The sequence below is a fragment of the Myxocyprinus asiaticus genome, chromosome 10 (genome assembly GCF_019703515.2).
Source record: "Myxocyprinus asiaticus isolate MX2 ecotype Aquarium Trade chromosome 10, UBuf_Myxa_2, whole genome shotgun sequence".
Classification (NCBI taxonomy): Eukaryota; Metazoa; Chordata; class Actinopteri; order Cypriniformes; family Catostomidae; genus Myxocyprinus; species Myxocyprinus asiaticus.
In genome coordinates, this window is record NC_059353.1 from 19,556,246 (window position 1) to 19,583,784 (window position 27,539).

Consider the following 27,539-nt stretch of genomic DNA (forward strand, 5'->3'; position numbering starts at 1 on the left):
ACACCTGCTTCACCCCTCTTAATTCTCTTGCAGCTGTCATTTAACTACATTATACTGAAAACCCCACAGTTAGCCCACTCAGCCAAATGCCTCATTCATAAATTCATCTCCACTCATCCAAATGCCCCATTCACACTAAGTTTCCATTCACTTTTTGCGATGTTCTGTTACCGACAAAATTAAAATGCTTAAAAAATTTTTACGAAAATTGCTGTATCCTGCTCGTTTCCATTCAAATAGCCTTTTACCGATAAAATGGTGTGCGTCACGATGTCATTCTTAAAAAAAAAAAAACAATACATTGTCGCCAGTAGCGGCTTGTGACCACAGATATAGATACAGATACAGATATTATTTCTCTGTTTGTTTTTCTGTTCTGAAAAGTCTAGTCTGTTATTGCAATATAATAAAAAAGAAGCATGTTTTTTTTCTGGTTTTTTCTCAGTGGCCAACATCCACTTCAGGAACTTAAACAACCATAAATAAGGCTTACAGACTGGACAGTGCAGATCGTCTCAGTTACGTACGTAACCTCGGTTCCCTGAGATGAAGGGAACGAGACATTGCATTTATTAATGCATATGGGGAGAGCCCTCTTATACGACCTAGTTGAAACCTCTCTACAGTAACGCCAATATTCTAGTATTGGCTATGGTGTTTGAGCCCTGTCTGTTTTGGCGCAAAACTGTCCGCTATAAAAATGGGTGCACAAACAACATTTCCTTAGAATTTCAGACTGAGAACAAAGGAGCGCATCGCTTGTGCCTCAAGAAATCTGAGTCTTGTAGTGCGGCTAGCGTTCACAATGTCTCGTTCCCTTCATCTCAGTACGTATTCATTACGTACGTAACCAAGACAGTCCCTTACGACTCAGTACACTTGACATTGCGTTTATTAACGTATATGGGGAACAGAATCCCATCATGCCGCACTACACGACATAACCTCCCAGAAAGGAAGCATGATGCCACAGTCACAGTATGCCGCAGTGAGTGACCCTCGTGTTGGGCCAGGAGGGGAGCACTCAGAATGAATATATGAACTATAGTCATATAGTATGAATTAACTCCTTCACGAACCCAGTCGGGAATTGAGTTTATTTATAATGTAAGTGCTTGTGACTTATGGTAAATTACAACGGCCTGAATGCAGGCGGTTTTGTAAAATGATGGAGAGCTCGTCCTTAAAGGGATGAGCATAAGTATATATATATATTTGGATAACACAGAGGACTTGTGAAGAGAGAGACATTACGTCTAGGTTGTAAAACCTTACAAATGTGTTTTGAGAAGACCATCCTGCTGCAAAACATATGTCATGTAAGGACACACCATTCGTTTATGCCCATGAGGAGGCCATGCAAAAACACTATTTTTCAGTCCAGTCCAGCTAATGTGCATGCGTATTCTCGTTTTAACTGACAGGAAATGTCTGTATCTAAAAGGTGATTGGCTCTTTTACCTGTAAGGTGGGACTTCCTTATTGGGCATTCCAATTTCTCCTATTCATTTTAAGACAAAGTGGTCTGTCTCAGGGTAAATAATCTCTGATTAAGTCAGACTTCCACACATCTTGAAACAGTTTTTGTGTTGCAGTTTAATTTAGTTAATTTCATTGTGTTGTGGCTTATTTCTGTTGTGTTTTCAGCTTTTATTTGCTTTGCTAAATTGGTTTTGTGCACTCCTCGGCCACCACAGTACAATAAGCCTTTTGCCTACACACAAGTAGGACCACAAACGTATAAAATAAAAAAAAAGTTTCTGAACATCCCATCTCAGTCAGTTCTCTAATGTTAAAGAGACTGAAGCGACTCTCAAAGATTTACCACTGATGGGTGAATGAACCAACTTCTTAAAAAAGATGCACACTAATAAAATACTTTTAACATGATTTAGTGACAATGACCAAGTGACATACATCATTGAAATGTGTTAAACATATTGCATTTGCAGTATTAAAAAAAAAAAAAAATGTCCTGTAAAACATTATTTTTCCTAAAAATGCAATACAGTGTGCAAGACAAAAATAAAAAGTAGATAAAATGATGTTGGGACTGCAATATTCTGAAACAAATATTTCGGAATATTTGTTTTCTGAAATAAATTGCACATCACAAACCAAAGATGACCCTGAGATCTGCCAGAGACAGCTTAGTGAATGAGGATGCAGTTACAGACAAGACTTTCTGGGCCAGCTCCTTCTTTTTCTCCTGTAGAGAGGAGATCTTATCCTCCACTGTACCTTCACACACACACCTGTGGGGAGATTGAAGCACATGACATTTACAGGCAATACAGCTGTGAAACAAGTTCATGGTGGAATGTATTCATTTAAATATTCAATATATATTTATTTCAAAATATTGAAAATGCAATACATAATTTGCCCTTAAATTTAGTATTTGAATAGTACCCAGTATATATATTCAGAAAACAATATTTGTACAGCCAATATTTATATAATATTGCAAAAAAAAAAAAAAAAAAACTTTTTTTGGTATGGGCATAACTTGAAGCATCTGTGATTAATTACAAGCAAGATCAAGGTCAATTTATTTATAGAGCACATTTAAAAACAACAAGTGTATACCAAAATGCTGTACATGGGAAAATAAAACAATGAATTAAGGGGAAATAAAAAACAAAGCAACATCAGCCCCTGACCTGTGTATTGTAGCATCCCAGTCCTGTCCCACCCTATAGATCCAGGCACAGGCCTGGTCCTAATTGCTGGGTTCCTGTGAATGAAGGCCCAGTTCAGATTCACGTCCATCAAGTCTCTAAAGGATTCCAGTTGCATACCAATTTGCAATATAAACCAAGGTTTTATTTTAGTCTTTTGAACAAACAAACAACAGTTTTGTTTGTTTTACTGTTTATTTCGTAAATTTGTATGTCTTTGGTTAAGTTGCTCATGGGTTTGTAACAGACTGACCTCTTAACATTCAAGCATACAAACAAGTGGTTGGAGTGTATTAGGTATAACATTGGTACATCGACACTGTTCAACACAATCATGCAAAAGACCTACAAATTGTCTCACCAGTGCATGTCGATAAGGAAAAGATGATTTCCTCCAATGAGATTAATGCCCACACCTCCAGCACTCAGAGACACCAGCATCCCCTGCAATATAAAAACCATTCAATGAACATGTTTCTTAGTTTTGGCAAGCAAAGCAATTGAACACCTAAGCAGTCAATTAGTTACACAACTAATAATAATATAAAAATATTGTCTTAATGAGCCTCTGTGACCTCTATGTTAAAGAATAAGACATATACTGTACCTGTGGTCCTTTAGGGTTAGTTAAACTCCTCCACTGGGTCCATTCTGCATTTAGGATTGACTGTGCCATCAATTACAGCAAACTTCAGACCAATTTTCTCCAAGTGAACCTAACAATGTGCAACATACTGGTCCACTGAGACACAATCACACTGACAACAAGGGTCCAAAATTAACACTTGCTAAACATTAAATGGGAGAAAAAATTGACTTTGGCAAGTAAATAAAACTGCCAGTGTCCATTAGCTTTATAAAGGAACTGCAACATAATACATGATTGAAGCTGACTTGTAAGAATGACAGTTTGATCCTCACTCATTTCAAGTGATGTGAGTAATTCAAATCAAAGACTTAGGCTACATGCACTTTCTAATGACTCACAAATGGGAATTATTCATGTGGATCTACAAATGAAGTAGGTAGGTGGAGAACAAAAGATATGGTTTAAATGGTTTGTCTAAAATGAAATTGTAGTCAATATACCTTTTCTGATCTTTCTTTCTAATTTCTCTTAATTCTGTTAGAATGGCTGAAATCTGAACTAAAACCAAACATACAAAAACATCACAAAGAGCATTAAATCGTCAGATTCTCAGATAATTTGTGACATACATGACTACATACTGCAGATGCATTAGAAACTGCAGGGTACAGTAGAGGATGTGGTCACCTTGGTGCTTTCACAACTCTCCTGGAAGATTCCTGAGCTGAAGCAGCTGTCATTGAGGGAAACGGTGTCATTCAGCTTAGAGTCTGAAGGTTCAGACAGAGACAGAGCACACAGCTGTTCTTCTAGAGACAGAGCTATACCATCACCCTGCAGCTCCGACTGATCCAGAGTCTGTCAAACACACACCATACACACACTTAAGGATCAGTCACATGTAACTTTGCACGGTGAAATTTTGTATGCAAAGAAGCCATGGGGCGATGTTAAGCGTGTAGGAAACCTGCAAAAACTACTTGTCAAGCAGCCTTTTTTTAATGCTGTATTTTATACTCTGGGCAAGTGAAGTTAAAAACAAATTCCATATTCCTCACAATACATCAAAAACATTTAAAGAACATAATGAAACAGTAATACAGGTAAATAAATGCCTTAACAGAGTTAAATAGGCCTACATTAATCTTATGCATTGATTGCTGAATGTTAAGAGGTCCGTGAAATAAACCAGAATAAATATGTTTGTAGATCAGTGCTGCATACTGTACACAGGTGAAAACTGTTTTTCAATTTATTTGTTTCTGTCTCTGTGTGAAAAGACCTTTCGTTGGCAGTTTGTCTCGCAAATTCGTCTCGGATTTGGTGTGAATATGCCTTAAGTGTGTGAGAGAGGTACAGTCACCTTCTTGAGCAGAGACAGATAACAGCAGCACTGTCTAAGCCACAGCAGGAGTGAGAAGATGTGGATGGTGCTTGGAGGCCTGAGGCTGCTGAGAGGAAGACAGCAAGTCCTACTGAGACATCCCAAACTCCTGTGCAATTGAAACACAAGCACAAATTAACTGACTATTACTCCCTTGTACTGTATCAAATAAGCCCACACAAGCCCTGACACTTTTTCAGCTATAATAAAGCCAATAAATACATAAAGTTAACAATGCACAACAGACTAAAAACAATTATAACGGTGTCACACCTACTGACTTCCGTTGCTGAAATTTGCAGGAGCACTGCGCAAACTAGGAATGGGCACAAGTATGAAAACAATGATTGTGCGACTTCAATTTTTTTCATATTCTGAGCATTACATTTTTTATATTGTGATTGGGCTGTTGATTTAACATGAAAATGTAGTGCAGTTAATGACACAGCATCCTAAAATACAAAGTTTTGGCACAAGATGCTAAAATGCAACAAAAGACGATCCAAAAGCATCCCTCTAATGCATGTGTACATAGACAAACATTTCAAATAGCGCAGATGAGACGTGTCCTGTGTTAGATTAACAAACTCAGTTGAAAATGGATTGCTGTCAAGCTGAGGCCTACAATAGGCTTACACCGTGTCTTAACCAGGTTAAGAACCAAGCAATTAGAATCCAGCCACAAGCGATCTGTCTGTGCATACTGAACGTGACACAGCTGTGCGATGCGGTTGGGGATCTTCTGCACTTCTACACAATCAGAAATCAGAACAGTCAGGTGGAACACTAGGTTTGTTGAACATAAATCCCTTTATGCTTAACCGACCATCCCAAATTTGCATGGCAAAAAGTGGGAACCCTATCTAAAGCACATTATTGTGGTTATTTATGCAATGCTGCATCGTGCATCTGCGAGGGAAAATTTAATTTATTGATTATGTTTCTGATTACATTGCATTTATGGTATTAATGTTTAGATGCAAAGTTGAATATTAATCCCTTTAGGTATTAGCATGACATTTGAGAATGAGAGTTGTTGACTATGATTCTGTTAATGTGTGTGTGTGTGTGTGTGTGTGGGGGGGGGGCAGGTTTAAATGGTTTACAAGGACTTTTTTTAGGTAATTACATGGGTATTATGCTATAAATGTGGTTTATGAGGACATTTCTAGTGTCCCCATAATTTAAATTGCTTAAAAAAACATACTAAAAGATGTTTTATTGAAAATGTAAAAAAGCAGAAAGTTTTTTGTGAGGGTTAGGTTTAGGGGTAGGGGATAGAATCTATAGTTCATACAGTATAAAAATCATTATGTCTATGGAGAGTCCTCATAATGATAGCTGAACCAACATGTGTGTGTGTGTGTGTGTGTGTGTGTGTGTGTGTGTGTGTGTGTGTGTGTGTGTGTGGCCTCGAGAGAGAGAGAGAGAGAGAGAGAGAGAGAGAGAGAGAGAGAGAGCACAGAGCTTCTGTTGAGACACTAAGTGTCTAGAGATAGCATAAAGACTGGTATTCACACACACACAATCAGAATCATAGGGTCAAAATGTCCTTTCCTTTAGGCATGTTGTTTGTTTAAAGAAATGTAACCAATCAGAGTTAATTCTTAGAACTGTTAGACGTGCAAGAATCCTTGACTAAAAGGTATAAATACCAATGTGTGATGCATTAGGCCTTGTTCTGGCACCAACAATCATCCATGTGATTATCTAATCAGCAAATCGTGTTGCAGCAATGCAGTGCATACAATCATGCAGCTATGGGTCAGGAGCTTTAGTTAAAGTTCACATCAACCATCAGAATGGGGAAAATAATTGATCTCAGTGATTTGGACTGTGGCATGATTGTTGGTGCCAGCCAGGCTGGTTTGAGTATTTCTGTAACTGTTCTGTAACACAACAGTCTCTAGAATTTACTCAGAATGGTGCCAGAAACATACAGTGAGCTGCACATTTTTAATTCTGCACCAGTAACAGGTTATAACATTCACACTGTGTGCGTAATTAGAGCGGTTCTGCAAAGCTGCAGGTAGACTTTTGGCACGGAGTCTACTGAACTCAACAGAAAACCTTTTTTATACAGTAAATCTGACTGAATCCAGATGATTTAAGCAGTATATTGTCTACACTTTGGGGTTTGGGTTCAGTTCGGTGTAGATCAATTATCATTTGTATGTAATGACACTCCCCGTCCCAAGTAAATAGATTTTACAATGATCATGTTTGTAATAGTTCTCAATGCCCCACTCCTTATAGCCATTTTCTAATTTATGGTTATTTTCTGTATCCTCCTGAGACCCCGCATCCACATGCATGGACATTACGATTTGGATTCGCTATAGGCTATGCATAATTTAATTTAATTTGAACTGACTGATCTCAGTTCAGGAGACTCTAGGCTGTCATTTAAGGGTTAAACTTTCGATGCACTGAGTCATGTGACAAAACAACATGGCGCCGATCTCAAATGAGTTTGTCTTTGGGAGAAACGGCAACAAAACTACAGTACATCTGGTTAAAAACCTCATAAAGTTTTTACATTAAAACCTTTTTGAGTCAAAAGAGTAGAGTCTCTAGTTTCATCCAATATGCCATTTTAAAAATGTCATCGATTTATCACAAATGGCACGCTGTTAAACACAATGGCCACGTACGTGGACTATAGGCTAATTTTCCTTAAAATATCCAATATTCACTGTGTATTATCACTTTAAGAATCAATGGAGCATCCAAAAGCTGGAAAATGTTGCTTTCAGAGGCTGTATACGGAGTTGGGATGAAAATAAGGTGCATTTCATACTGTTCTGCAACTAGTGCGGACAGACAGCAAACTGGAAGTTAAGTCATTTCCTAATTAGGGAGCAGGGGAACATCCTATGGCTTTCCTATGCAGCCAAGTGTATTCACTCTTAACACATAGTCAAAAGTTCAGTTTCAGGCTGCAGATGATGTTTGGACCACTCAACATGTCTGGCAGACATGGGACAATGTTAATCAGTACATAGATTCAGAATTTATAATGCAAAATTTTATTTTAACATGGTTGGCAGTGATTGGACGATGCTGACCATTATTTTGAATTATAATTAATTATGCTAATTTCTGATGTAATGTATGTAACGTCTCAAAAACATGAATAACCAACACTCCTGAAAACATAATAAATGATTGGAATGGAAAATGCACAGAGCAGTCATGCTCAGGTCTCAGGAGGTTTTAGAGCCATAGTTCTGTTATGCAGCAGAAACGCTGTGCAAAAGCTCAATGCGTTATACAGTCCTTATACTAAAAATAAAGCAAGTCTAACCAGGCAGAGAAGCTGTGGTCAGACTCAGAGACTCCAGAGCCTCTTCCAGATCCTTCACCTGACTCTTCAAACTCTTCTGAAAAGACACATTTACCACTGAAAGAGTTGCCTAGGAAAGATGGATCGCATAGAGAAAAAAGTGAGTATTCATAACCAGTAGAGTCCAATTTGTAATTCTATCTCAGCATTATTGTAACCATCATAACATATTTATCGTAACTAACTAGAAAGAAATTATTGCAAGGTTAATCTTCATCTGCTTTAGCTTGTTTGTGAGACTGCTGTGGAGAGTCTTGGGGATCCTCAGACTGACCCTTGACTTTAGAAGCAGGCTGGAAACCAGGGTAAGCATTAAGCATTTTCTGTACAGGTACAACTGGAACTGGAGCTGTCTGCTGGGAGCCAAACTGTGCTGATACCAGCTGAACATTATCATCTTCATTCCTCCACTCACCTAATGGGGAGCTCACTGTCCCCTTATGGTCCTTCTCCTGACTCTGATTTGGTGTCTTCTGAAAATTAAGTGCTGTGGACTTTTCAGAAAATGGCACTTCCCGTGATGTGGATCTTGAGGTAGCTTGGCTCTTGCTTTGGAAATTTTAAGTTTTATCTGCATCTGATTTTGAATTAGAAGTACTTTGCTTGTTAGAGAGGACATTGTCCTTTGTCTTATTTTCCACTGTAGCTTTATTATCAAGCCCAGAGGAGCTCTTTGAAGGGCTTTGTGCCAACTGGAACTGTACAGACTTCTGCTCCTGCTGGTATTTGAGGCTATGGGATTCACCCCGTCTTTGAGCCTGATCACTCCTACTTGCCTTCTCAATGATTGGGCTCTCAGTGCTTTTGGTGCCTTTTCTTTCATTTTCAGACACTCTCTTCTTTATCTTCATCCCAGCAGGGAGCTTCTTATTCCTCCAGGACTCTGAAACTGCAGAATCTCCTTCCGCTCTGTCCAAACCACCTTGGCCCTCCAGCCCTTTCTTGTTGTCCCTTTCTATCTTTGCTGTCTTGCAATGTCCTTCTTCCTTTTTGGCTTTGCCATGATCGTCACAGTTTACAGGTTTATTTTCCTCTTTGATCTTTCCTCTATCCATTTCATCACTTGGACCCCTCCTGGACTCCGAAGATTTGCCTTGTCTTTGAAAAGGTTCTTGACCTGAGGGAGGCAGGAGGGTTGAAGATTTTGGTCTGATAATTCAGCCCTTCTCTCAGGGTCTTTCTGCAAGAAGGTGGCAGAACAAATGACTTGCAGCAAAAACAACAAAAACAATTGTATTAAATGAATGATGGTGTATTTGTGTTTGTTTTGTTACTGCATGGTCTTATGTTACCTGATGCCTCTGTTTTATAACAAGTCTAATATGTTATATCTTGTCATGTGTCTTCTAACTGTGCTTGATAGTGTGGTGACATATTTGACAGATCAGCCTGAATAAGGTCTTTGACCAATATTATTTTTTCTCCATTGAACTGACTGTCCTACACAATTATGACCATACAGGTGTTAGATGAGTGTTTATTTACTTGAGACATCAGACAATAAAGTATTATTATAATGATTAAAGTGATATGATGTTATTAACAACAAAGGTTAAGGGTTGATTTAGGGTTAATTTACTTATACAGTATATTGTGAACTCGAATATGCTAAACATTTATTTGATTTAATATATTGCTGTATAAAATGCTTTAATGGTGTGTGTACCTCTCTCCATGGAACAGACCCACGCCACTTCTGTCCCTCAGTTTTTCCCAGCATGCAACAATAAAACAACCTAATGTTTATAGAAATAAAATGAGCAGGGGGCCTGGGTAGTTCAGTGAGTATTGACGCTAACTACCACCCTTGGAGACGCCAGTTTGAATCCAGGTTGTGCTGAGTGACTCCAGCCAGGTCTCCTAAGCAACCAAATTGGCTGGTTGCTAGGGAGGGTAGAGTCACAAGGGATAACCTCCTCGTGGTCGCGATTAGTAGTTCTCGCTCTCAATGGGGCGCGAGGTAAGTTGTGTGTGGATCGCGGCGAGTAGCACGAGCCTCCACATGTGGAGTCTCCGCAGTGTCATGCACAACGAGTCATGTGATAAGATGCGCGGATTGACGGTCTCAGAAGCGGAGGCAACTGAGACTTGTCCTCCGCCACTCGGATTGAGTTGAGTAACTGTGCCACCATGAGGACCTACTAAGTAGTGGGATTTGGGCATTCCAAATTGGGAGAAAAGGGGATAAAAATAAATAAATAAAATAAATAAAATAAAATGAGCAGTACCAAATGTTATGCATATATTTAATGAAAACTGTTAACATATGAACTTTAAAATCCACAGTAGACTGCTGTATATGCAGTTTAGGCCTACAGTATATCCATTACTTATCTATATATTTTTTCTGTGTTTCACTGTAAACCAGTGCTTGAAGTTCAACCAAGGAGTCCTCATGCTGAAGGCAGTGAGAAGCGGGAATTCTAAGGAAGATACATTAACATGCAGGGCAACAAACTGGCACATACACATGTAACTCACAGAATTTAAACTACTTTTCCCTCACATAAATGTGTCAACAGATATTGCTTTAAAACCAATCAATGAAGTGTATACATTAACATGTCTTTTATGTATGTGTATATGCTTTATACACACACTCTGCAGGCAGTGAAAAGTCACAGGGCGATGAATCACAAGCAGTGCAAACATAGAAAATTTTGCCCTTCCTTCACACCAGTCTTCAACAAGCATGTACTGCCTGAATAGCACAAGTGACGTGAGACATTTCGTTTAGTCAACATCACCTTCAGTAGTCAGCTACTCTATTAAACTAGAGGGGACTTTGCTGCCATAAGAAAAAGGAACTCTCCATTTTCTTATGGCAGCTGCCTATTTTATTCACTCATTTCGGTTTCAAACGAAACCCGCCATTGTCGCAGTTTTGATGCCGTAGTCTACACTGCAACCAGTTTTTAAAAGACGTTTGAAACGACTGCTGTTGTTAAATACATTTCTGGTAGAACTTGGATAGAATTATAATTTCAGCAGTGCAAATGACAATTATACTTTTACTCTGAGAGACATGATTATGTTTTATGAACACAAAGGAGACAAGGAAATTTACTGTTAACCCTTTTTTATTTATTTTTTAATTTTATAAGAAAAAATGTGCACACTCAACTGAAGTTCCACATTTTCCGTGAATCTAAGATTGAACCGTTAAAAAAAAATGAAAACTTGAACATGTGCTATAAGGGCAGAGATTGCAGTTATTGTTACTAAAATAAAGCCATAGCACCTGCTAATACTGTCATAAAAATGTAAAAATGTAAATTATTTTCATATTTCATATATTATTTATTATTTTTCTCTTTGAAGGTCATCATATATTATTTTGGAATGTTTGTATTGTAACAATATTGGTAGTGCTATTTTGGCGGGGTATGTTACCCTATTAAGCATTTAAAAAATATCTAAATTCTAAAACCTAAATTCCTCAGCTATTCCAGCAGGTGGAGACATGTGCACATGAAGGGAAGTGAAGCATCTAGCTCATTGGTTCTCAAACTTTTTTTGATGATGCCATTTTTGTAAACAAACAGTAGGCCTACTCTAAACCATCTGTTCTCAAACTGGGGGCCACCAGCTGGCACCATGGGGGCCGCAGAAAAACGATAGAACATTACTTTAAAAAAAATGTATTATAGGCTACATGGACGGGGCTCTACATTAACATTTCTGTTTTGGAGTGCTCGTGTCACTGTGATTTGTTTTAGGGGCAAAGTTAAAAATTTAGTAGCAGAGTTCAGTTTTTAAAAGACTTTTCACAATACAATATATGCACAATTAGGCATTAAGAATTACTTCAGAATTCAGAAACAAAAGATATAGGCTTCCTGACACAGATAAGATATACCTGACAAACGACATTAGACACCTTCTTTGCGAAATATTTTTCAAGTTATTTTATTTTATTTTTTTCAGTTAACGAGTCGTGACTGTGATCAACTTTATGAAAATATATTGATAACACTTTATACTTTCATTAGTCATTAACAAACATTGTAGAATTCTTAACAGATTAGTCATGAACATTCATTTAAATGTATTTTAAGTTTTAACTAATACTCTGTTCTGGCTGGTGAAATAGCCTAATGCTTGTTAATGTTTTTCATGAAAGTTAAAAAAGTTAGTAATATGTTTTCTATGATGCGCATTGCGCACATAAACTACCTCTCATTCTTTACCGAGAATGTTTGTTTTTTGCATCCTTATACGCCATGTAATTGTTTTCTTATATAAACGCACTTCACGGACATCTTTTAACCATTTCACCGCGTCTTTATAGTGATGCTAAACTGATGTTCCATGTTGTGTTACTCATTTTTAAATTACATGTTTTGTGATTTAATTATAATTACGTTTAAGATTATATATCATCATGAGTTTCCTTGGTTGGGGGCTGCAAATGGATGTAGGGGGGCCCCACACTGAAAACCTTTGAGAACCAAACACATGTGAAAACAATAAATACAAAATATAAACATTTAAAAGTTGTAACAAAAATGCGTTATATTCCCTCACTCCCCTAATATAGCCTATGACAAATTTAATAGAGCTGAAGTAGTGATATGATAATATGCATTATGAATCTATTTCTGCCCTAATTACAAGTAGTGTTACTATAGTAAATTTAAGGGTGGTCATGTAGAATTTTGTGCAGAATTCAAATGGTTACCGCCTCTCACTCCGTACTTCTCACAGTGCTGCAATGTTCAGACCAGTCTGCGAGTAAAAGTGCACCTGCTTTGCGCTCGCTCTGCTCTGTCCATTGAGCCGTATCCACCTACAGAGCCATAAAGGTGCATTAGTGGAGGATGTGACTTCGCCTGTCTATTTGACCCTGCTAAACCAGATACTTCAGATGTGTCGCTAGACTTCAGAATCGGATGATACAAATGCATACCAACCCGTATAATGGAGTCTAGATAAATGCCCCCCATTTAACCTAACACCCCCCTCTCTACTAATTTACTCTCAGCACCCCCTGGCATCCTTTAAATGCCCACTGGGGGGTGGTACCACCCCCGTTGAGAACCCCTGATCTAGCTGATGCCCCCAGACCTCTGATGTTGAACATGAGATGCTGTGCTGTAATCAGATACCATACTTCCCTGCTCACAGTTGTCTTCAAAACATCCTTAACAGATCTGCCTGAATATGCATACACCCTTGATTGCCTAAATCTCATTACACCTTGATGAAAGGTATGATAAATATGATCATTCTAAAAAAATAAAAAAATAAAGTACATAAATGAAGAAGATTGTGTAACCAGTCCTTCTCGACTTGCTCTGAATGGGTTTTGAACCGGCGTGTCTGGCATGGGAGGTGGGCACGCTAACGAGGAGGCTAAAGGCTACAGCCTCTAGCATCAGTCGCTAGTGTGCCTCTTGATGCCATGAGAGTGGGGATTACACACTGCACAGCACGTACCAGCTGGCTCCCGTTACACTTGCCTTACATGTTTTAAGTTATGCTAAAAAGATCAGTCTTGATCCTTTAGTTCTGAATAATTATCGGCCCATCTCAAAACTACCTTTTCTTTCTAAAGTTCTGGAGAAAGTTGTTTTTCATCAGCTGTCTTCTTTTTTAAATGTAAATGATATTTTAGACAAATATCAGTCTGGCTATAGAACAAAACACAGCACTGAGTCTGCTCTCCTGAAAGTATCAAATTATTTGTTATCTGTTGACTCTGGGAAGTGTGCCATTCTAGTTTTGCTAGATCTCAGTGCGGCCTTTGACACGATCGACAATACCATCCTTCTGAAGCGTTTACAGCAGTGGGTTTGTATTCAGGGCAGTGCACTTAATTGGTTTGCCTCCTACCTCAAGGAGAGAACTTTTTCAGTTGGTTTGGGAATTTTTCTTCATCTTCTGCATCTATTACCTGTGGAGTATCTCAAGCCTCCATTTTAGGCCCTCTCCTATTTTCTTTATACATGCTCCCTTTGGGTGCTATTTTTCAAAAATGTAACATCTCATACCATTGCTACGCAGATGACACTCAGCTTTATCTTCCGATAAAATCAAATGATGTCTCTGCTTTACAATCTTTGTTTGATTGTCTTGAGGACATTAAAAGTCAGATGGCAGCCAACTTTCGTCAGTTAAACAAATCTAAGACGGAAGTCCTAGTTTTTGTCCCTCCCGATTCCATTACAATGGTAACCAGCATTTTGGGACCTTTATCCTCAAACTTACACCCACAAGCTAGAAATCTATGGGTCATTTTTGATTCAGCTCTAAAAATTGACAGACAAATACACTTTGTGGTCAAAAGCAGCTTTTTTCAGCTTAGGACTATTGATAAATGAAAAACATTTTTAACTTTTAATGATTTGGAGATTGTAGTACATGGTTTTATTTCATCCAGACTTGATTACTGCAAGACACTTTACTTTACTTACCACAGCTCTGGAATAAGTTGCCTCTACATATTAAATCCTCTCCAACACTTGATGAATTTAAATCGCACCTTAAAACTTACTTTTTTGGTTTAGCATTATTAATTTTATTGTCTTGTGTATTTTGTTTAATCTCTCTTTGTGTATGTTTTGCCTAGGGAAATCTTGTAATGCTATATTTCTTTTTAACTGGTTTAATTGTACATCACTTTGGTCAAATGTGCTATTGTAACGTGGTTGGCTGCTGGCAATGATGGCAATGACGAAGACGATGATGAGATGAAGAACCCAAGTGCAGTTTATTAAATAAACGTGAAATCCAAAACCCTAACTACAAAACAAAACATGAACATGGACATGGACTAGACTTGACTAGACTAGACTTGACTAGACTTTGCACATACCCTTTCACATTCAATACTTGACCAAGACACAATGGAAAACATGAGGCTTAAATACATGGACATGGGGAACATAAACCAATGAACAAACAGAACTGATAACAAGATAATTAAACAATAAATCAATGAAAACATGACACATGAACATGGAGGGAAACAGAAATCACATGACAAGGGAAACAGGAACTAAACATTTCAAAATAAAAGACATGAATCAACACAATACACATGACAGCTATATATATACAAATGTGACTCACTGACTGACTGACTGACTGACTGACTGACTGACTGACTGTTAAACTGTCAGGAGTGCATCTGCTTAGAAGAGCTTTGTGAGGATTCATTTTCCAACATCATCGAGTCATAAAAAAACAGAGACTAGCTCATCAAGTTCATCAAAACTTTATTATATGTGTGTCCTCCAAATAGAATTTGTAATTCCAAGACAACATTCACTACTACGTATAAACAATGAAGTATCAGCAGTCTCATATTCTCAGAAATGTCTAAACACAGATGAAAAGACACACATGCCGACAACCCGAATTAAAGCATCTGCCAGACTGATGCCTCATCTGAATTTTTTCCTAACCAGACAGGTATAGCTATCGTATTTGACTGCACTGTGAAGAAAGAATTGTTTAATTAGATGAAATGCCATCTGGAACAGCAATATTTCTTACCGCAATAAAAAGGACACAAGAGTGCTACTCATCTTAAGGATGAGTAAAAGTGAAACGAAAACCCATCAGCCATGCAGTTATACAGTATATTATAAAAGCTATATATAGAGAGAGATATAAAGTGAACTCTAGAATATATGATTTAGGGTTTTTGGCTTTATGAAATGTTTTGAATCAGTGCATGACTGACACAAAGGTCTTTTTCCATACTGTTACAATGTACAAAGAAGAATGTTGATGAAACTGCTCATTTTGCGTTTCTTGTGACACTTGTTACTCTCAGAGATTATGTAAAGAATTGTGAAATTATTTTGTTTATTGACCTCTGGTCATGCAGTTGATGTTAGCTCCAGAGATGTAGTTATTTATCGAGTCATATTTATTTATTCAGCTATAACCCCTATACATTTAGAGTTTTATGTTGATTTTTCTTCCTCATTTAAAAAGAAATGGATAAAACAAAACATGATGAATAACTTATTTCAGGGTATCATCTACAATTACTACTGCAAGCACTAGTAAGACCAGGCAAAAATACTCACAGGGAACACAAACGCACTCTCTCACAAATCAACATTGAACTCCCTCTCTCTCTCTCTGTACCAAAATGTGATGACACAGTGATGAAATTGTTGTATTGAGGCAGACAGTCTGTTTGTGCTATGCTTTGGGAGTCAGATGTTCTCTAAAGGAACAGGCAAATGGCAAAACTATAAAACAAAGTTTAGCTCACAGTTACTGTATACTGAGGGACCATGGATACTCCCACAACAACAACTGACTCCCTGACTTCAAACAAGTTTGAGTTTGTAAGCATTTGACTTCACACTTAGCTGAGTGTTTGTTAGCCAATGAATTATTGATTACATTGGATTCCAGCTACAGAAGCCCTGCTGCCCATAATGCTACAGGAGCTTAATGAGATTGAAATTAATTCAAGCTTAGCTTCCATTTTTAACTGTGACAGTAAGAACCCCCCACTGCCACATCACCTTATACATCACCCAAGGCCTCTCAGTGTGTGAGGTAACACATTTATTAAGAATGTGATTTGCTTGTGAGCTGAGATAGAACTTTCAGTGAGGGCTAATCCTGTTAGGGAGAGTGGCAAATGCTCAGAGCACATTCAGATTTTTTACGCTGAGCTCCTGTCATTACGTCCCTGAGGTACTACAGCCCCCGGAGGAACAGAGCTCGACTGAAGTGTTGTCTTTGACTCTGGGGACCGTGTGACAGGACAAATAAAGGAGCGTATGAATCAGAATATTAAAGCATTACATTTTCTTATATAAAGATATTTGTTCTATGTGGGATGTGTTCAAAACCTGTAAAATACCTTTGCAGGGAGTATACACAGGTAGGAAGGAATTAAGGAACTGAATTCAGTGTTTGCGTAACATCTTGCCAACTTAGATACCTTCATCTAGTCACTTTCTGAAGGCTGCATAGATGTATCCTTCCCTATGGTGTCTGATGGATGGTTGAAAGAAGTGAATTATTTGAATTAAATGTCTTTTTCCCCCTCCAATTTATGGTTCTATTTCTACTAAGAAATAAGCAATGTATAGTCATTAAATATTTGCTTGGTTAAAATATTTGCTTGGTTCTAGATCATTAGACATGACATTATGGTGCCTTGGAAGCCTGTCTGAAACCAAGTACCTCCACACAAAATTGACTGGGCAGTGAGGCAGCACAGCAGCCTCCTGCAGTTTTGGACACAGTGTATTATTTGCATACTATCACATCGGATCTGTTTGATTTTTTTAAACAGACTTTTCCATGTTAACCCACTTTTCCTAATTTCCATATCTTAGACTTACAGTTTTCGTGTTTTCACCGTTTTTGTACCATTTTTTTTTTTTTTTTTTTTTTTTACATTCTGGGCTGAATTTCCCAAAAGCATCGCAAGCTTAAGGTGATTTTAGAGACCAATGGCGCCAATGGTTTCTACGATTTACTTAGGCTTACAATGCTTTTGGGAAATGCACCCCTGGTTATTACATAATATTTTATGAGTATTACATAACTTCTGCAATTACAAACTCTATTCAAGTGGTTTGTAGATAATTGTATTTTTTTATTACTTCTTGAAGAAATATAAGATTAAACTGAAAATCGTCCATTAAAGGAATATTCTGGGTTCAATACATGATAAACTCAATCGACAGCATTTGTGGCATAACGTCAATTGCCACAAAATGTTTTTTCCACTTGTCCCTCCTTTTCTTTAAAAAACAAAAATCGAGGTTACAACAAGACACTTAGAATGTAAGTGAATGGGGCCAATTTTTGGAGGGTTTAAAGGCAGAACTTTAAAACTTAATTATAATTTTATTAAAATCACTTACATTCATTCTTCTGTCCAGTGATTACTATTGTTGAGCTTTTTGTTTGTTCCGCTCCAGCGTGTATAATTAAAGGATTTAAAGATTCCACGCCTGCGTCTCCTATCTTCCTCTTTCACTCCTAGACACCCAATGTTACACATGGCAACAAAGTTGTAAACTGTATGTAACTTTACAAAGAAAAGATTGGTAACCTAAAATCATGTTAACACGCAAATTGTTTACGTCTTGTGGCTATACTTTTGAGAGTATATTTTAACGTTCATGGATTGGCCCCATTCACATCCATTGTCAATGTCTCACTGGAACAGATTTGTGCTTTTTTTTTAAAGAAAAGGAGAGGCAAGTCAAAATAAATGTTTGTGGTTATCAATATTATGCCACAAATGCTGCTGATTGAGCATAACTTGTATTGAACCCGGAATATTCCTTTAAGACAAACTGATAGAATGTTCCACACTCAAAATTGAAGATATCATTGTAAAATTTGCATTCTGAATTCCAATTGTTTTAGTTCTTTTTTTATTATTATTGGTCTATTTATCTATTTGCATAATAAATTAGGCTGGGTTAATGCAAATTTGGTTAAAAATACAATTAGTGTCATTTGCTAAAGCAAACATTACTATTACTATTGTTTATAGTCGGGTTTGAGATTTGAACCCCTAACAAAAAGTATTAAAGTTCAGTGTGTAACTTGTCTCGCACCACTCACAGTTTTTTCTAGAAAATGTAAAAATCTAGTCATCCTTGCTATTATAACCCCTTTGAAGATGAAAGAAAAGAAAGAAAGAAAATTCACATAGCTTACCTTTAATGTGTGAAAAGGCATTGTTAGTGTACTTACTAAAGGTCTTTCTCAATTGCAGCAGAGATTTTAGACTTTGAGAAACATTTTATTTGATTCTTTTCTGATATGATACAAAAAACTGAAAGGTCATCTTCCTGGGTATATGGGCAATATTTTCTTTTGATATTTTTAGTTTTTATTAAAATAGCCTTTCTTCTTGCACTTATTTTCAACAACTCTTTTAAGGGATAGTTCAATCACAAAGCAGAACACACATGAAGATTTTTAGAAGAATTTCTCAGCTCTTTTGGACCATACTATGCAAGTGAATGTGTGCTAAAAATGTTATGCTCCAAAAATCACATAAAGGCAGCATAAAAGTAATCCATAAGACTCCAGTGGTTAAATCAATATCTTCAGAAGCGATATGATAGGTGTGGGTGAGAAAAAGATCAATAGTTAAGTCCATTTGTGCTATAAATTCTCCTCCCTGCTCAGTCAATCTCAATTTTAACTTTCACATTCTTCTTCTTGTGTTTTGTTGATTCTTCATGCATATGCAATAGGGGGCATATTCTTTCATTCTTCATGCATATGCCCCCTACTGGGAAGGGAGAAGAATTTCTAGCAAACATTGACTTAAATATTGATCTGATTCTCACCTACACCTATCATATCACTTCTGAAGACATGGATTCAACCACTGGAGTCATATGGATTACTTTTGTGCTGCCTTTATGTGCTTTTTGTTGCGTCAATATTTTGGCACCCATTCATTTGCATTGTGAGGACCTACAGTGCTGAGATATTCTTATAAAAATCTTAATTTGTGTTCTGCAGATGAAAGAAAGTCATACAGATCTGGGATGGCCTGAGAATGATTAGAGAATTTTTATTTGTAGGTGAAATATTCCTTTAACTAAACAAAAGCTACCAAATCAAACATTTAAGTGATTTCAAGTGGTATTAACTGCCACCAGTGTAAAATTTCAACATGATACAAACATTATAATGATACTATACTATAGGATGCTATATATACTATATTGTATAGGTCTGACTGGTAGCTCTCATAGGTAGATTGTCCACAGAATGCATAATATTATGACTGAGAGGATAGGGATGAGGAAAGAGGGGTGTAAGATGAGATATAAGAGAGTATATTGATTCTGTTTCTTTTAATCTGTTGGATCGATGTTACTTAAGTTAAACAAAGCTACTTACTCTTGCTGAGAAAATAAGTTAATATCAAACTCCAAAAATAAACAGTGTAACATTTAATCAATGTAAAATTATAGTCTTCCATCTATTGAACACAGCAGCAGAAACAGCATAATTGAAAACTCAGTTTCATCTTTTTATATATATATATATATATATATATATATATATATATATATATATATATATATATATATATATTGACAGAAACAGTAAATTAGAATGTGCTCTTAAAAAAGCATGTAATAAAGCATTTGATTGTGTATACAGATAATTGAGGCAGAAACTGTACAGTCTCTTCATAATTTGCCTCAGTAAAGCAAACAATAATAGTGATGTAGTCTTGGTATTGCTTTCAGTCTTCTATAACTAATTGTGTAAATACAAATGCCATGCATTATTAAAATATTTATTCTTTGTCGCTATGGTAGTAATGACTTTAGAAGTATTTCTTGTAATATTTTGGAATTAATTTACAATCTGATCAATAGTGCACAGTAGTTTTACTATAACTAAATTTTTTCTTTTTTATTAATTCTGAATTACTCAGCCCCATAAGTACGTAAAGGGAGCTCAGCTTATTAGCTTGCTGTTGTGACAACATTTATGTAGAAATATTACGTTGCCAGCAGTGCAAATTTGACCAAAACCAACATTAGAGCTGATGGCTGTGTGTTGTATGGGTGAACAGTGTTCAACATGCAAAAGTATAAAAAGGTGGGCTACTAGGCCTATTTGCACTAGAAATGCTAAAACCAGGGACTTCATATGTCTTTGTATGTGTGTTAGAGAGAGAGCATGTGGGGATGAGATAATTGATAAAACCTGGCAGGCTTTAACACATGCTTCAAAGCCTTACTTTACAGATATTAGATAAAATGATATTCCTTTGATGAAATGGCATGCACAGAAGGGGGGAAGCAGGGGCCTCTTTCGTTCACAAATCTAAAGCTCTTCTAGTCGTGCAGAAAAAGAGGGGGACATTTGAATAATAAAAATAAAATTATTAAATAAAACAAAATGTAAATCTCTTAATAATCTCACAATAAATGCAATAATGTGTCAATGTGAGATTTCCTTGTAAATCGCGGAAGCATAAAAGAAAATTAGGCATAGGTGGAGGTACCTTTAACAGCCAGCACTACATCAGATCAGGGTGAATTCCAATTGAAAGTGATCATCCCTATGCTCTACTCACTCCAAAGGGCAGAGCCTTTGAAGTAGCTTCTCTGAAAGAAACATGGCATTAATGTTTGACTATCCCATCTGCTAAAAGTCTTGTGGAAGGGCAATTCGAAGAAGTATTCATTTTTCCATTTTCGTTTGGAACAACCCTTTGAGTGGCGTCCTCTTCCCTCAGTGCCCTTCAAGGGCAAATAGGTATTGTTGCAGACCGAGATCCCCAAAACGGAGTGGAAACTCCAAAAGAAGATGATAAAACTCCAGAAGGGGGCGAGGTTACTCCAGAAGAGGGTTGAGCCAATTCCAAAAGGGGGTGGCACTTCCCCACACGGTTAGGGTAAGGGTTGGGTTAGGAGCTCTGTATGTCTCTGTTGGCAGTTTGAAGCTCCCGCCCTTTTTTTGGAGCTCGGCCTGCAGGTATATCTTTCTCTTCAAGTGTGCAAAAATGGTAAAAAATTGGTGTTGCCTCAGAAAAGGTCAGATAAAAAGTCCACTCTATGTACAGTACCATAATGTAAGTTCATCCAAAAAATAACACTCGATTACTACCTCATTTCCGACACAGCACACTTGCAGTGTAGACTTCTTTATTAATTAAAATGGGAGCAGTTGTGTCACTTTTAGTCTAGATAGAAATTCAGTCTGTCTTCTGTAGAATGCCCCTGCCCCTGCTGAGGTCTGTGCATGCCACTGCTTTGATGTATCTTCAACTTGGGTAGTTTGGGTCAATACCGTATAATTGCTGAAAATATTGTATTTTTGCAAACTCTAACCTTCCCATCTTTGCTAAGATGGTGTATAGTTGGGTTAGCTAGTCACCCAATCTGGCTAAGCTTGTGTTCAGCTGGGTTAACTGGTCTCCCATCTTAGCTAAGATGATGCTAGCTGGGTTAGTTGTGTTCAGCTGGGTTAGTTGGTCTCCCATCTTAGTTATCCCTACCTATGTCGTGAATCACTATTTCTTGAAAATGAATTCGGGCACTGGCAAGGGTGTTCATCCACTGATCATTGGGACACATTGGGACACTTATGACTCAATTACCTGTGACATGATAACTAGTTTGTGCATTAAAACACAGCTGGTATTAATCAACAACATTGCTTTTAAAATGACACTGTTGTGCATTTTCATTGTAGATATTAAAACGTACAGTGTTATTATGAAAGATAAATTACATAAATAAAGAAATAAAAATATAAAGGAGTGTATTTTTAATCTTGTTCTAACAACTGCCTTTCATGGTCATTATGGATGAAAGACATTACAAACAACATCTCTTTTTGCGTTTGAGATAGCCCTAATGGCAGACTCCCTGATCAGTGCCCTGCAGGGGTGTAGTCCTGCCAAAAAAAAAGTGGTTTACTATCAGATGTCTATCCAGTTAAATGGGCAGCATTTGGGTGGACAATAACTCAGTGGACATTCAGTGGATAAATGAGCCATTACATGGTCTGTGACTGGTATCTAGAAAACATATGTAAACTAATATTTATGATTTTATTTCTGTTAACATAAATACATGTTTTGATTGACCACATATGACTAACACCACAAAATAAAGGAAAACATAAAAAAACAAACAAAAAAAAAAACAATAGAGTTATAAACTTAAAATAACTTTTAGTAATTTTGTAGAATGGCCGATGTACACCCCCAGTGTGTGATGTCATTTCCTAACATATTTCTTCAAAGTAAGGTCATAGTATCATGACATAACAGGGTGCACATTAAATCAAGGGAAAAAACCTCCACTATCAGTGTTAAAATTACACATTTACCACAAATGATTACATGTTCGTGAGAGAATGTAACACTAAACACTTTACTCTATGTGGGGAAAAAAATAGAAATCCAATGGCCCTGACTACACCACTGGTGCCCTGACTAATGAACTAGGGAGCTGATTGTGACACACCCCCAGTCTGGCTAAGCTTGTGTTCAGCTGGGTTAGCTGGTCTCCCATTTTAGCTAAGATGGTGTTTAGTTGGGTTAGCTAGTCACCCAGTCTGGCAAAGTTCATGTTCAACTGGGTTAGCTGGTCTCCCATCTTAGCTAAGATGGTGTTTAGCTGGGTTATCTGTGGCCTATGTCACAAAGCAGGATTAAGCAGCTAGCTAGATAATTTTAAACTTAGTTTAAGTGAACTCTGAATACGCAGTACCAGTAAAGTGAATAGGCTTTCATCGGGGTTCCTCGCCATAGTAACATACGCTAATCGGCTAACCTGCTCTGGGGCAAGTTATAATAATAATAATAATAATAATAATAATAATAATTCCTTACATTTATATAGCGCTTTTCTAGGCACTCAAATCGCTTTACATAATATAGGGGGAATCTGCCTGTGGCGTAGATTTGACTTGAACATTTGTATATAAATACAAATATATGAATAAATAAACCTAAAATAATTATATAATTTCAAGTAAGATATTAATACAATATCAATAACGATCGAATGACTAAAATATAAAAACGTAATCACTACACACTACACTGTAGATATATCAGAAAAGTGTGAATGCCACCCAAACCCCTTCTTATTAGGATTTGCTGGCAGAGATGCCATGAACATACAGTATTTCACTTGAAGTTCAGTAAAAGCACACTAGCACACCAAATGTCTCTTTTTTGTGTTATATGCTGACAGAAAGAAAGAAAGAACAAGTCTTTATTAATGCATACCATCTACTCATTTTCCAATTACTCACATTTTTTATTATTCGATAGTCTATTAATGTCTAATCGTATTAAATGATGTTAAGTTAGTAATTTAAATGAATACTAAAGCTTTTAATTTCAAATTTTTAAATTTCAAATCAAGATATTAAAATTATGTATTTTAATATTTTCATCACATTGAGACTTTTTTCATGCTCTTGCAGCAGCAGCAATGTTTCTTCTTGCTGTGTAAATGCCTTTACATTTTTTAACAAGTGATCCTCTGTGCTGTGTGAATGTATTAAAATTATTCATGATTTCACAGCGATTATTCGTGTTGTGTAAATGTGATTTGATTGATCATATTTTTTTAACGTCCTCTTGTGCTGTGTTTAAATTCTTATAATTTATCATAATTTTCATAAATATCTTCAGTGGAGAAGTAAATTTCGCTGTGTCTCACTCGATTTGCTGTTCGCTTCGTTCATGTGAACGCGCTCGTAAACTAATCATAAATTCATAAAACTCTGAATTGATAGAGAAAGTTGGTAATGAACGTCTTTATACCACTTAACCATAATTAACCCTGCACTTCTTTTTCTACCTGTATATGTAAATGGTTGCATGCACACGCCAATTTGTGCATGAAACACTAGTCTGGTGATCCATTTTATAACTTGCACTGTTCACAGGGTGGGGAAATATCCCTGGAGACATCATTACTAAAGATAATCAGTCTTTATAAAGCAGATAGTTGACCAAGGGCTTAGATTTGGCTGGAACATTTTACATGTTTCCTTTGATCATGGTATAAATATTGGGGGGGGGGTTGTACTTGCTTGTTTTTATTTTATTCCCTCCTGGAATCGACGCCCCTGGTTCTGACTCTAAATTTTGATCGGATGAGTCGTGTTTGAAGCCATTGTAAAATGACTTCAAACTCATGACTCTGACTGCAAATCCTATACAGTATTAATGCAGCAAGACGCTACATTGCCTGGTAACAGTAAAAAAAACTACAGTTAGGATAATGAATATATTGTTAAAGAATTCCAATAATTATCAATTATAAATTGATCTCTTTATTGAAAATTTGTATCTTTTATCATAGTGCTGTTGCCATTTTTTGTATAAATGCAATAAGCCCTTTGAATCTGTGTGTTACAGTGATTTTACCACTGGTAAGGTTTATTTGCTTTGTGGCTTGCTGCTTTAATACTGTATATCCATGCAAATTAGTGTTAGCGACATGCTCTACATTACCTATGTACATTTTTCCTGCAAAAAAGATAAAAGGCATAGAGTTTTATGTTAATCATTCTTATGAACTAGTAAAATGGTTATTCACAGCCTGCTCTATGTGCATGTTAGGAGGGGGGACAGTGTGTTAAACTAGTAACTTACACTTGCAATTTCAGCTTATTTATTTCCAAATGGCTCTTAACACTGAATAATGCAGAGTTCTCGGTTGAATTCAGAGAACATAGATGCATGCTGGCCACCGGGCTTCTCTCAGTCCTCAAACACAGGCAAAATAATGTGCTTGTGCTAATGAAAGTGAATATATTAAAATGTCAGCCACAAACTAATAATTATCATTCTGACTTGCAAAAGCAGTTTACAATTTCAGTAGTTTGGTCGTCACTTACTGCAGTGCTATTCACTGTGACAGGGCGGAATTGTTGCTATTTTCAATAGCAAAGTAGTCTGAGTTATTGAATTAATCTATGTATTTGTTTTTGCCTGAAAAAACACATCTATAGATTTTTATGAAAATTTCAGTCTTCAGCATGTGACCTTCTTTACAGCTTAATTAAGGTAATATTGATGAATAGATGTGAATGTAATTACGTTTGATTTTTATTTGGGCTTTTTTAAAGCAGAACAAATGGATTTATTCTAGCTAAGAGCAAATCAGTTTAATTTTTTCTTTTGCTGATAAAACAGTTTCCACATGTTTTCCAGTGTGCTGTAAGGACAGACTGTAATAGGGTCATTTTGAATCATTATCAGATACTTTGCTTACTTTGCTATTTGGTGTAGCTAAAGTAGCACTGCAGTACATCTTGGTTACTGTTGTAACCTCCGTTCCCTGATGGAGGGAACGAGATATTGTGTCGATGTAGTGACATTAGGGGTCGCTCTTGGGAGCCCCAAACACCTCTGATCTTTGAGAAAAGGCCAATGGGAATTGGCGAGTGGAATTTGCATGCCACTCCCCCGGACATACGGGTATAAAAGGAGCTGGCTCGCAACCACTCATTCTGGTTTTGCGCTGAGGAGCCGAGACAGGGTCCCGGCCATTTCAGCGGGTAGTACAGCATTGTGGCAAGAAGGACACAATGTCTCGTTCCCTCCATCAGGGAACGGAGGTTACAATAGTAACCAAGACGTTCCCTATCTGTCACTCACTCAACGTTGTGTTGATGTAGTGACACTAGGGGTCCCTATACGAAATGCCACAACTTGCCAGCTGCATGTGGAAGAGGCTCTGAGGTAGGTCCTACCTGGATAGGAGGAGCTCTACAAACATGGTGACCGGTGGCAGAGGGAGCTCTGCGCAAGGGAGACACGGATTTACCGACAGGGAAACCGTACCACGGAAAATACATCACAAGGGGTTACCAGCCGTAACCAGCACATGTGGATCACCTACCCCAGTACAGGGCATCCTAGCACACGTACTGGGCCTGGCTATGAATTCCTCCGCCGAATTCGCTAGCCACAGGGCTAGGGAGGAAGGACATCCAGGGTCCACCATCTCGTGAACTCGAATGGAGGGGAAAGGCGCTGTGCGCAAGCGGTCACCCAGCCAGCTGTCCCGCAAATTTACCTGTTCATACCTGACAACACATGGGATGAAACCGGCTCAACCCAGAGATTATAAAATCTTGCGAAGGTATTGGGTGTTGCCCAGCCCACTGCTCTGCAGATGTCTGTTAAAGAGGCACCGTGCCCAGGAGGACGCCACAATCCCCATGGAGTGTGCTCGTAATCTCAAGGGGAAGGGCACGCCCTGGGCCTGGTATGCCAATGCGATGGCATCCACGGTCCAGTGGGCAAGCCTCTGCTTGGAGACAGCGTTCCCTTTCCGCTGTCCACCAAAGCAGACAAAGAGCTGCTCAGAGCATCTAAAGCTCTGCGTGCGATCCAAGTAGATGTGCAAAGCACGCACCGGACACAGCAATGACAAGGCTGGGTCTGCCTCCTCCTGGGGCAGCGCTTGCAGGCTCACCACCTGATCCCTAAAAGGGGTCGTGGGAACCTTGGGCACATAGCCCGGACAGGGTCTCAAGACCACATGAGAGTATTCCGGACCAAACTCCAGGCAGGTATCGCTGACAGAGAACACCTGCAGGTCCCCAACCCTCTTGATGGACGTGAGTGCAGTCAGGAGGGCAGCTTTCAATGAGACCGCCTTTAGCTCAACTGACCGAGACATGGATGTACGTGTCCTTCAGGTCTACCACCACGAACCAATCTTGATGCCGAACGCATGACAGAATGCACTTATGAGTCAGCATCTTGAATGGGAGTCTGTGCAGGGACTGGTTCAGTACTTGCAGGTCCAAGATTGGGCGCAACCCACCACCTTTCTTTGGCATGATGAAGTAGGGGCTGTAGAACCCCTTCTTCTTCTCTGCTGGAGGGACCGGCTCTATCGCACCCTTCCGCAGAAGGGTCACAATCTCCACACAGGGGGCAGCGGCATTCTCGCCCCTCACTGAGGTGAAATGGACGCCGCTGAACGCAGGCGATGCCGGGTGAACTAAATCGTATAGCCGAGTCGGATCGTCCTGGCCAGCCAGCGCGACAGGTTGGAGAGCACTAGCCAT

At 38.0% G+C, this 27,539-nt stretch overlaps 1 pseudogene; it reads right to left on the reverse strand.

Annotated features, from left to right (window-relative positions):
• Positions 1–2,054: 2,054 nt before the first annotated feature.
• LOC127447548 (transcription termination factor 2-like) lies at positions 2,055–27,539 on the reverse strand (annotated as a pseudogene).